Source organism: Rhinatrema bivittatum, chromosome 5, assembly GCF_901001135.1.
Source record: "Rhinatrema bivittatum chromosome 5, aRhiBiv1.1, whole genome shotgun sequence".
NCBI lineage: Eukaryota > Metazoa > Chordata > Amphibia > Gymnophiona > Rhinatrematidae > Rhinatrema > Rhinatrema bivittatum.
In genome coordinates this window covers 21,906,357-21,919,214 of record NC_042619.1, presented here as the reverse complement: position 1 = coordinate 21,919,214, position 12,858 = coordinate 21,906,357, and the positions used below count along the sequence as shown (strand labels likewise).

General features: G+C 40.8%; 1 protein-coding gene across 4 annotated transcripts in view; it reads right to left on the bottom strand.

Annotated features, from left to right (window-relative positions):
- Positions 1 to 828: 828 nt before the first annotated feature.
- FAM168A (family with sequence similarity 168 member A) overlaps positions 829 to 12,858 on the bottom strand; it is a 579,070-nt gene continuing 567,040 nt past the window's right edge. For all 4 annotated transcript variants that reach the window (XM_029602124.1, XM_029602123.1, XM_029602125.1 and 1 more), the window contains one exon: positions 829 to 7,888. The gene's annotated coding sequence lies outside the window, so the exon portion shown is untranslated. The remainder of the gene's footprint in view (positions 7,889 to 12,858) is intronic.

The window sequence follows — 12,858 nt, the reverse complement described above, 5'->3', positions numbered from 1 at the left end:
ACCGTAAAGGTTGAAAGTTGCCCTGGGCAGTGCTTTTATTTGCTTCCTTTTTCAGTATTGTATAGTTAAATAAATCATAGTGGCATTACAATTGCTTGGCGGTCAAATCATTTAGATTATTTTTTCTATTAACTAAGAACTAGGTGGATCAGGGCAAAAATGGAAATAAGGTCTTCCCGCAGGGCAAGTATAGAGCCACAGAGTTTACTTTTTTTGGAGCATATAAGATTACCTTTTTAAAATTTAAAAATTACAAGGTATTTTATGGCCAGAGTTATAACTCAATGCAACTATAATCAGATCTGGGTTGTTAATTGCAAATAAAGTGACCTCACTGGAGAGGCACCAGAAAATACCCTCTCTTCTGTTTTAAATGCCACCAAGTAAGATGTGAAGCCTGGTATACCATGTTATCAATTGCAAAAACACAAAAGCTACTTTGAAAAAAAGATCGAATAGCTCATGGTATATACACAATGGCCAGCATGAAAAAAAAAACAAACAACCCTAAAAAAAAACTAAAGGATAAGGCACAGTCTCCATTCACTTAAGCAATAAGAAATTGTTACAGACTTTCAGCTATGGACCACTGAGGAATTCCTCATATCAGCTCTCAGTCTATGTAACCTGACTGCGAAGTTTACATACAGCATTCAGAGATGGAATACAGTCGTGTGTTATCCACTTAATTTTATTTTGTGTATTATAAACCACCTTGGATACTTCACTGAGGTCCAGGGAGGTGGTATATAAAATCTTATAAATAAAGCATAAAAATGAGACCTCCCCTGTTTTATAATAATCTTGAGCATTTCTTACACTGCACAATTTAGGAATCCAAACAATTCCAGGTTTTGGGGTTTTTTTTTTTTTTAATTGTATGTACAAAATATGTTGCTAGATTTGAAATCTGCTCAGTATTGCTATAGAAAAACAAGCAGAGACCACCTAACTTTCATGACTTGGCCCAAACACCTAATTTAATCTGACAGATACTTTGGTCCTACTGAAGAGACTTCTTTAGTGAAACCGCTAACACATCCAGTTAGTGAACCCTGTGGAGCTTTTAGATCTGGGTTATGAGCACTTGAACATCCCATGACTCCCTTTGGTCTTTTCCCCATCTTCTCCCTTAGAGTTCTGTACCACCACCACTCAACCCCAGACAGCGTGTCCAGGTGACTCAAGGAACCTTTGTCAACCTGATGGCCATGTGCTCCGAGGTGAACGCTCAGTGTCACTTGCTGACTAGCAGGGGAAGCCACAGTAACGGAGGCAGTCTTTCCTTCTTCACTTCCATGGCACTTGAACACAAAGGTATTATATGGAGGGACTTGGCCAATTTAGTAGTTTTCTTAATACTGAAATCTCACAGCAATCTGGTACACTTGTAGCCCTGACCTGCTTAGTAAAATCAAAGCAAAAGTTACTACAAAGCATGAGAATGGCCATCTTGAGTCCCCTCATGACAAACAGAGCTTACCAAAAACTGTCATAGTATACACTGAGCCATACAGCAAGACTACCATATGAATGTACATCATACACTTTGCTGCACCAGTAGAATGCTGGTAAATACTAACGGGGATTTCTCAACAGTGCGGACCTGGACCTATATATAAGAAGTTCCACAAACTTTAATTATTGGAATGCTGCATGCTAGGTAAGCAGTCAATCTATGGGGTAACGACTCACCTACAGCATCTGTAAAAAACCAAAGCATAGTCACATCTAGGTCAGTATATTCTATTTTGATCTGCACTGACGAATCTTTATATTATTCATTCGATTGCTCATGTTAGAAAAGCAGTTGCTAGGCTAGGTAGAGTGAATCCCAACCAGGCCGCTGGATAAACAAAGTCTGTATTAATTGCATCTAGCTAGCGTTAAAGGGTACACTGTGTGCATGCATGTAGGTTTTTACTAGGTCAGAAAGTGAAGACTTGAAGGAGTGCTGTGTCCTGATCCTTAAGTTTTTGCATGGCCCTTGGGAAATGTTGCCTGCTCCCATGTAAAAAGAAAGCCCACAGACTTGTGTTCTGAAATGCTCCCTGTAGCTCAAAGAAGCAATTCAACTTCAATTCAACCAGAAAGTTCCTCTAGTTCAGAATAATAAACATCAATCATTAAAACAAAACTTAAATAACACTTATGGTAAAAAGCACTTAAATTACATATCAGAACTGCAAAAAGAATTACTAGGTTATTATTGTTCTTAAAATACAGGCGCAAATACTCGTACACACAGTTCAATCTCTTGGGTAACAGTTTGTCTGTACTCCAAGGTAGTTTGACATTGATTTGGGCCAGCACAACTATTAATATGCATTTTTTCAAGTCTTGCATTACAGTATATTTTAAAGCAAAGATATATATGGGATTGGTTAATGGTCATATAAATGTAGCTTCAAACCAATATAATTATTTTGCATTATATGCTTCCATCCTTATTTATACTTTGGATTTTGTATTGTCCGTCTGTATATACTCTACAAGTACATATGTAATGTAAAAAAATAAAAATAAACCAGCCACAGCACAGGCAAAATTTGGCTTTAAGGTGTGTACATTTCCAGCCCCTTCTGCACAGGTCCAAGAATGATGGAAAAAAAATCAAAGAAAAATAAACTGTCACCAATTAGTTTAAAATAAAAAAAAGATAAAAGCACTTTCAAGATTTTTGACTTTCAACTTAGATAAGCAAATACTTGATCTTATTACCACTGTTTCACTAACTTTCTCCACACCTTATTTTAGCTTTGCGATTCTGACTCATAATTACTACTGAGATCTCTATTTCCACATAACAAGGCTCTTTGGGACTATCCTCCATAATTTCATCAACAAAACATATGAGTCACTGAGCTCACTGTTAGACCAATGTCATAATCAGATCAGCCATATGAAAATCAAATGGACTACAATCGTTAAGATGAGGTGATGGAATGGGAAGGGGGAAGGGTCTGCTCTTAGGCTCTAGAGACAAGGCCATCAAGACCAAACTGCAGTTTTCTTCTTGGTAAAATTAAAACTGTTAGAAACTAATGTGCAGGCTATGAAAGTATTATGTACCAGTACGCACACCAGCTCCTTCATACTCTACCAACACGGTATGCTTCCCATTTGCTTCTCTATCCACAGCGTTTACACTTCCGAATCTCATCTACACACCAACTGCTGGCCTCCCCAGACAAGACAAGAAGAAAAGTCAATTTTGGGAAGCAAGGACTCCATATCGCTTTCAACATCCTTCCTATGACTTCAATTAGATTTGCTTTCTAACCATCAACCACAACAAAGTAGTGACATCAGCAGAGTCCAGGCAGAAAAACAAAATGTACTTGGAAGGTGTCTCGATGCCGCAGTTCTCTGAATTTGCTGGTCTAACACTGCAACTGGAATGCTATTGAATTGCTCTGAATATAACATCCTAGTACGCAGGTACCGCAGGTTGCTGCAGCAGCCAACTGTATTCAGATCTCAACAGACCACGCAAAGATATGCACTGGGGAGAAAGAAATGCACTGCTGTTCTGCTCCATGCTTAATTACTTTTTTAAAAATTATTTTAGCGTAACTACGGTATAGCTTTAACCGAGTCTTTTGTTTTTCCAGCTTATCTAAATAAATTTAGTTTGGTTTAGTCAGAGGCAAAGAAGAATCCACTCTTTAAAGTAATCATCTTGATGCTAGGTAGTAGGTAATGCATGTTCCAATGCGTTTGCACTAGCAGGAAGGGGGTAGGTACAAGCTAGGTATTTCATATCAACCTAGGTATTTCATATCATTACACATCACATCACTGGCTGCAGCCAATCACATGCTCCACTTAATGTGAAGGGAATAGCCCCCCCCCCCCCCCCCCCCCCCCCCCCACCCCCGAAATTTACCCAGCGACTGACCAGGTACGGTTTGGATTTACACAGCTGGCTCTCTTCTCAGAAGCGGGTTTTCTGATAAAGAACTGCATCTAGTTAGACATTTGCCTGTGTGTGACTGTTTATTTTTTTTTTCTCTCTTTGTTTATAGTAAGGTTTCTACTTTTTTTTTTTTTTTTTGAAGTCAGTACAAAATAAAATCAAACCCACACGGAAAGAATGTCGTGGCAGAGCGAGGGTTGCTCCCCTCGTGCATGGTCTCTCCATGATCAGAATGTGCTAATGGGTCAGAAGCCTCTGCTCACGCTGTTTGTGGGAACATTCAGAGGGACCCATCACAGCTGTTAACTTAAGGAAGTGAAAGAAAATCCTTAACAGCAGCGCATGGCTGAACCTGCAGGGCGCGATGAGGCTGCATCTCCCTTCTCCACACAGACACTTCCCCCTTTTTCTTGGCGGCTCTACCCATTCTTTAAGGAAATACCTCGGGGTTAGCCAAAGAACTTTCTATTTTTCTATAAAAGTGCTTAAAACGCAGTGTTTTTGATTGAGGAAAGAGGATTTTAATAAGCGATTCTTTTTTTTTTTTTTTTTTTCCTCTCCTCAGCAACTTCCACATTGGTCAGTCCTTAGAGAATTGAATGGTCACTAGAAACTTTGTGTCTTCATCTGTCTCCCTCTTTCCCTTTGTTTTCCCCTCAAGTAAAAAGGGGGGAATGTCATTTTGATTATTGTTCCATCATATATATGATACAGAAACAAACAATAGTGCTTTACACAGAGGGTCTTTTACATATATATATATCTATATATCTCAATATATTTTTATATATATTTATATGTAGAGATATAGAGATATATATATTTATATTTATATGTACTGGCTTCCATAGACCAAAGGATGCATACACTTATTTACGGCATAGATATAACCCCTTTAGACTATGCAAGTTATAGTACCTTTAACTTATTAGCATAGTATATTACATTTTACATGTTCAGTGCAACACAACTAAACACTGCTTACATAAGATTTCTGATATGTAGTCACTTTAGCATTAAATCTACAGGATATACTGAGAGCAAAATTGAGGTCTGCGCATGATATTAAATTCACCTGCTGCTTGCCCACATTTATAATCAGTGTTTTTTGTGTGTGTTTTTTTTTACAAAGTCATATAAAAACAGCTGGATTATGAAGCAGTTTAAAACCACCATCTTTCCCCATAAATTAAAAACCTAGGAGTAAGTAGGCAGAAGAGGGACCTTGGCAATGCTCAGCAGTTTAACACTGTGAATATAATTCACTGTTTTTCTGGTTTTTTTTTCCTTATGCTTTCAAGAAACTAAAACGTACAGCTCTTAAGTACCACTGGGAGGGGGAAGAATGTTTTCAACAGTTTACTTCTGTCCTGAAAATAAAATCCAAAAGCACACGGTTTGGTGTCTTAAGTTGGTAAATTGGCAGCGTCTTTTCTGAAGGATTTGTGCCATTCTAGTAAAAGGTATTTTGGAGCTTTCAGATGAAATACGGTATTTACATGTGTAAAGATCTATTTTTCTTAGAACAGTGTATCAGTAGCACTTTAGAGGCTGTGCTAGAAGTGATTTTGAAATGTGAAATGCATTGTGTTGCAACACACTTTTCTTTATGAACATCCTGCAACACTGAGTGAAACCTCTAAAGGATTCTTATTTTTTTCATGTGACCCATGCCACAGGTCAGATAGCTGGAGAGAGCTCACAGACCCATCTTCTCTGCCTAATTAGAAGGCTGCTGACAATCGGAAAATGAACCAAAGAGAAAAACAAGACTGCATTCCTACACAACAGAGGTAACGGCATGCTTTATTATTTACCTAGGAACAACCAATCACTGGGCAGGCTGCTCCAGGTCAGGTTTTCTCACTTTTCTTCTCTTCCTGTGGTTCTTTTATTTATGGGTACATGCACACTGGCTGAGCTCGCTTTAACAGGCTCAAAGTCACAGGTCATTGGAATGTTACAGTGGCTGCGAGCCCAGGTCTACATAATCAGGGGACGTTCCAGAGGTGCCCAAAAAGTGGTGATCGGTAGGCAGTGTCACTTCAGTGGAATCCAGTCCTACACCAGCAATGCCAACATACAATTATCCAATCTGAACAGCAGTGGAAACCAAGAGTGGCGAGAATCATGGTGTCTAGATGAAACCTATTCTCATCAGCACAGCTTGAGAAAATAAATGATTCCAGATTTTCGGACAGGGTGCATTTCTGAACTGTGCCATTCCTCCTGTCACATAAAACTTGTATTGCTTTAAAACACCCTCCTCTCACTATAAACCTCCCCCTGAACCTAGTGTATGTGACTGCCTGTTTCTTCCATGTCTTACCCTGGGCCTAAGAAAGCACCTTAGCAACTTTTGACTTTTCCATGATCCACCAAGTGTGCAAGCTTGTTGCCTTTAGTTTCTAAATCTGTTGTGTCCCTGCCTTGGGTAATGTGCCTTTTAACTTTTAAGACAATTTATTGCTATAGCTTTGTGTTACAATTACTCCTTTTGTCCTCAAAACACTGCAAATTCCATTATTTTGTCGTGGATTGTAATGGTATGAATTACCCTAAAAGTAGTATCTGAAATGCTCTATAACTAAAGCTCTCCCTATGAAAAGACACCATTCGTGAAAGGGTGACAGAGAGAAATTACAATATTTCCACATAACTGTACTATGGACACACTGCATTCACATTTGATGTAAAGGAGCAGAGATATGCTTCACAATTTGTAACCGAGATTAAACTATGCTACATAACCTACTCTGGCAAGTTTTAATTTAAAAAGTCTCCATGCACTCACCAGAGCCAGAAAAATCTATCTGCATGCAGAATGGATGCAGAGCAAATCACATGTAGACCCATCCCTAGCATTGTGCTGAACACAGCTGGCAGTTGTATCAGCCTTGATGCATCACACTAAGGTCTTTCCTACAATATCATGACATTACTAACTGGAAATCCCTTCCACTCCCCTCTGCAGCAACCCAGCATGCATCCAGTTTACTATCTTCAGTTTCCTCCTTCATAGTAAGCAGCAGCCTTGGTTCTGAAATGGGAAAACACTAAGTTAGGACCAGCACAGCAGTGCCTCCATCTTGTTGAAGAAATAATTCCAGTGCTAACACGACTTCACCCCCCCTCCCCCCTCCATTCCTGCCACCAAATTCTCACGTCTATGGAAAAATAACTCTAGTTTTAAACGGCTGAAAAATTTATCCGATGAACTAATCAATCACCAAAGCTTCTTAATTCCTATGACAAATGTGTTACGTCAATGCTACACATGCTAATTTACTATGTCTATAAAAGAGGGCAGACTTTAGCATTTCAGTGCAGAAAAAAAAAAGAATTATTATTATTATTATTTTTTTATCACAACAGTGATTTGGAAGACTTTCTTTTTTTTTTTTTTTTTTTAAATCGCCTTGTGGAAGATTCAATCATGTCATATTTTGAAAAATGTAATGAATCCAAATCAGAAGAAAATTTACCAGTGCTGTGCTTTACATTCTACCCTATCATTCCCCTTTCTTCCTAGCAAAACAAAATCTAGATTTCCTTTTTTTTTTTTTTTTTTTGGTTTTTTTTTTTTTTTTTTTTTTTGAAAAAAAAAAATAAATTAAAAGAAGCCAAAAAACCTCCTGGTTATCACTTGCACCGCTAACCTGGGCCTCTTTCTAAGAGTGAATGCTTGGCGCATTAACATTAGAAGATGGGTAAGAGACGTCCTCCCATTGCTCAGTGTGAGTCTGGTGTCCTCCCATGAAAGAGACACAATTGTGTGTGCATGTTGGAAAGGGGAGAGAAGAGGCAGAAAAGTTAGAAAAAGCAGCTTTTACAAAAACACTAAAGACTGCATAAAGTGACCCTTGCACTTGTTCTTGTGTTTTGTTCTTGAAATCTGGTGCTGCTGTACAGTTGCTCCAGCACCAATGTAAGACTTGAGTAGTTGCATACAATGTTTGACTCCATAATCTGTAAAATAAAAAAAAACAAACCCAAAATTACATAAAAGTGGACTCAGGGGCACTGCCACTTAAATACGAAGTCTCCTTCCACCTTGGATTGGTCTTTTTGTTCTTTTATTTTTTTTTTATACTTCATACATGCATTAATACTTGGACCCTACTGACAGACAGGGAGGGCCTTTCATACTGGGTAATGTCTTCCTAACCTGCTGGTGTTATTAACAGGCACTGCTCAACTCTGGAGGTCATTACCACTATAATAAATCTCCCACTGAAAGTTTTATTGAAGGGTTTCACAAACCTGTCCTCACAGTCAGTCAGATTTTCAGGACAGACACAATGAATATGCATGAGATACATTTGCATATGCTGGATCTCCAACATATACAGATTTATCTCATGTATATTTATTGTGTCTATCCTGAAAACCTGAAGGACCGTAGCTCCAGGACAGGACTGGGAAGCCGTGTTTTAAATTAAATCTAGATTAAATCTTGATAACTTAAATAACTGTTTTAGAACAGTCACAAACATTCATTTTACTTCAGAGGTCCATACCAGAAAGACAACGGACCATCAAAATAATCAGAATATTGGGTGTCAACTCAAGATTCCAATCCTGACCTTCTAGGCCCCTCCCCAAGGTGAGCATAAGAAGTGCAATGCTGGGTCAGAACAAAATCCATTCAGCCCAGCATCCTGTCTCAGACAGTGGCCAGTCTGGGTTGCAAGTATCAGGCAGATCCCGAATACTTGATGCGTACAATTAAGCAATAATGCAGGACATTGCAGGGTGAATGATGGGATATCATCATACCTTGGATGTGTGAGAGGCAAGAAATGAAGGTGCATGCCTGTTGTACTTACGAATTATCATATTATGATATAACCATGTCCTGAATTATATTACTATATTATAAAAACATACACTTTTCTTTTTCAGTGCAGTAACTCTCTCTCTCTCTCTCTCTCTCTATATATATATTTATTTAACATTTTATATATATCCCTCAATATGAAAAATAGTTCATAACAGCAGGGTGGCTAATCTGCCTCTCCCTTTCTCTATCAGTCCTTCTCTACCTAGTTCCTTGGCCCCTATGCACTAGTCAGAGGGACTAGGGGCATAATACATATCTTATTACTTCAGAAGTCTCAAATGTTGGCCTCTGTCCTGCCTTGGACTAAGGTTTTGATACTCTGAGGTCAATATTCAAAGGGTTTGGTTCAGCTAACATTTGGACTTAGGCAGACAAAACTGGGGCATTCTCAGGGTGCAGTTTCATTTTGGGTAGAGAAGATATTCAGCACTGCCAGGACAAAATTAGCTGTGTTAAGTCTAGGTGGACAAATACCCTCCTGTCTTATTCAAGAACACTTAGCTGGATAAGTTCTGTTGGATATCTGGTTACTTGTATTTGGGTAACTTTTCATGTATAACTTCCCCAGGTGCCAGCTTACTCAGTTTGGAGCTCTATCGGGTCGATACAGTAAAATGCGCGGGAGAGCCGGCGCTCCGAGGCGAGCACCTGCTCTCCCGACGCGCGCCCGGGCCATTCTCCTGGGCGTGGGATTTTGTATTCAAATGAAGGCCTGCGGTAATAAGGAGGCACAAGGGACACTAGCGCATCCCTAATGCCTCCTTATTGACAGAAACGGCAGCTGTCAGCGGGTTTGACATTTTCTGAACCCATGGTTGTCGAACCTGCTGACAGCCATGGGTTTGGAAAATGGACGCCAGCAAAATTGAGGGTCCATCTTACAACCCGCGAGCTGAATTTTTTTTTTTAATTTTTAATTTTTTTTTTAATTTTTGGGGCCTCCGACTTAATAGCGCTATGATATTAAGTTGGAGGGTGTACAGAAAAGCAGTTTTTTCTGCTTTTCTGTACACTTTTCTGGTGCCGGCCGAAGTTAACTCCTGCCTTTGGGCAGGCGTTAATTTCTGAGAGTAAAATGTGTGGCTTGGCTGCACATTTTACTTTCTGTATGGCGCAGGAATAACTAAAGGCTCATCAACATGCATTTGCATGTTGCGGGCGCTATTCGTTTTTGGGGGGGTTGGACATGCATTTCCTCGCGCTATTACCCCTTACTGTATAAGGGGTAAAAAATAGTGCATCGAAAACGTGCGGCCAAACGGGGGCTAACGGTGCGCTCGGCCTGAGCGCACCGTACTGTATCGGCCTGTATATTTTTAAATATGAATTCCTTCTCGTAGCTGTGGGAGAAAGCAGCAGGTTCAACAGAGCTTCAGATTTCCAAATCAGACACAAAAATGTATTATTCTTATTCACTATATAAAATACACTTAGCCCTCTGGATAGTGTCAGCATGTGCACCCCACCATTCGCTGAGATGCGTACTTGTACAAGTTGGGTGCTATGTACAAACCTTGGAACTAGCTGCATTGCTCAGAGTGTATGTGCACATAAAGTCAGAGGTATGTGCACACATGCCATGCCTCTGGGCTTCTTCTGGGGATGCTGGAAGAGAGTTCTGGGCTCTAGCTGTTGAGGAGTGGGTTGGAGTGTGCTGCGGTGAGTTTGGAAGGAGGAGAGAAAGTTCTGGAGTTGGGATGAGTAGTGGGGGAGGGGGAGGGGAGAGAGTTCTGGGCTCAGGCGGAGAGTAAATAGGGGCCTCTGGGGAATTCCTACAGTACCTGAATGTAACTTGCCTTGAGCTAAATAAAGGAAATAATTTCACCAGGTATCTGCTAGTACTAATAAGTACTGTCTGTCCAAACTAAGTAAAACCTCTTGTTAGAATATGAATCAACACATCTCAATAACTGCTGCTATTACCTCTTTTGCAAGAGGCAGGGATGCAAACAAGATGGTGGCATCCACCTGAACTACTGGAAGCTGTACTATGTGGCCATATTTTTGCCTCTCAGAACTTGATGAAAAAAAAAGGAGAAATTATTGCACCATCGTTTCATAGTAATAGTCTGTTACCACTCTTTCACCTAATTTGACCAGAGGACATTACAAATGACTCTGGAAAATACTATCAGGCCGATACAATAAGAATCGCTGGAGAGAGGGCGCTCCGTGTTGAGCGCCCGCTCTCCCGAATCGTGCCCAGCCACCTCTCCTGGGCGCGCGATTCTTTATTTAAATGAGGGGTTGTGCTAATAAGGAGGTGCAAGGGACAATACAGCGTCCCTAGCGCCTCCTTATTAGTGAAGAGGTGGCTGTCAGCGGGTCCCGACAACTGATGCTCTATTTTACCAGCGTTTGTTTCCGAATCTGCTGACAGCCACGGGTTAGGAAAACAGATGCCAGTAAAATTGAGCGTCCGTTTTTCTAACCCGCTGACTGGTGAGCAGATTTAAAAAATTTTTTTTAAATTTTGGTTTCTCTGATTTAATATCACTAGGATATTATGTCCGAGGGTGTACAGAAAAGCAGTTTTTTCTGTACACTTTTCTGGGTTGCTCAGAATTTAATGCCTGCCCTTTCAGTATTCCGGGCGAATAACTAATAGCCTCATCAACATGCATTTGCATGTTATGAGCGCTGTTTCTGGGGGGGGGGGGGGTTGGCCGTGCGTTTTCGACGTGCTAAACCCCTTATAGTATAAGAAAATTTGGTTCTTACCTGATAATTTTCGTTCCTGTAGTACCAAGGATCAGTCCAGACTCCTGGGTTCATACATCCGTGCCAGCAGGCGGAGACAGAGAAAGTAAAACTGTCACTGCTTTAACTATGTTGATGCCCCCTGCAGTTTCTAAGTATTAATCTGTACCAAAGCTGAATACCAAACATCATAAAAAACCCCATTGAATTATAAACTTCTGAACAATTAAACAAAAAAAATTCATTTCTGATAACAAGGAACCAATAGGAAAGCGGATGACTCTCCAACTTTCTTGATTCCTGGGCGAGACTCTGGACTGATCCTTGGTACTACAGGAGCAAAAATTATCAGGTAAGAACCAAATTTTATTTTCCCTGTATGTACCGGATCAGTCCAGACTCCTGGGATGTACCAAAGCTTCCTAGATAGGGTGGGACCTGGAGAGTCCCACGCGCAATACACACTTCGCCAAAAGACCGAGACTCCCGATCTGCCACATCTAGGCGATAATGCCTTGCAAAAGTATGTAGCGACTTCCACGCTGCCGCCCTACAAATCTCTTGTGGTGAAACCAAGTGAGCCTCTGCCCAAGAAGTTGACTGAGAACGGGTGGAATGAGCCCTCAAACCCTCCGGGACTGGCTTACCTTTGAGAATGTAAGCTGATCCAATAGCTTCCTTAAGCCATCTAGCAATAGTGGTTTTGGAAGCTTGAAGGCCCTTCTTCGGACCACTCCATAGCACAAAAAGATGGTCAGAGCGCCAAAAACCATTCGTGACTTTAAGATAGCGAAGCAACGCTCTGCGGACATCGAGAAGCTGAAGCTCACGTGCATGTGGCTCCGAATCAGATAAATCCGAAAAAGCCGGCAGTTCCACTGACTGATTAACATGAAAGGAAGAAATTACTTTCGGTAGGAAGGATGGAACTGTCCGTAAAGACACACCCCTACCCGATATCTGAAGGAAAGGATCACGACAAAACAAGGCCTGCAACTCTGAAATGCGCCTTGCAGAACAGATGGCTACCAAGAAAATCACCTTTAAGGTTACATCCTTCAACGTAGCCCTCCGAATGGGTTCGAAAGAAGACTCGCATAAACCCCGAAGGACCAGGTTGAGGTTCCAAGGAGGACAAACCTTTCTCACAGAGGGACGCAAATTCTTGACCCCTTATATAAAGCGGACCACATCCGGATGAGAGGACAAGCGATAGCCATCCACGGTTCCCCTCAAAGAGGCCAACGCTACCACCTGGACTCTAAGTGAATTGAGCGCGAGGCCCTTAACCAACCTGTCCTGTAAGAAAGATAATGCTTGTGTTACCGTAGCACACAAGACCGGAGTCCCCTTCGCCAGACACCAAGCCTCAAAGACTTTCCAGACTCGGACATAT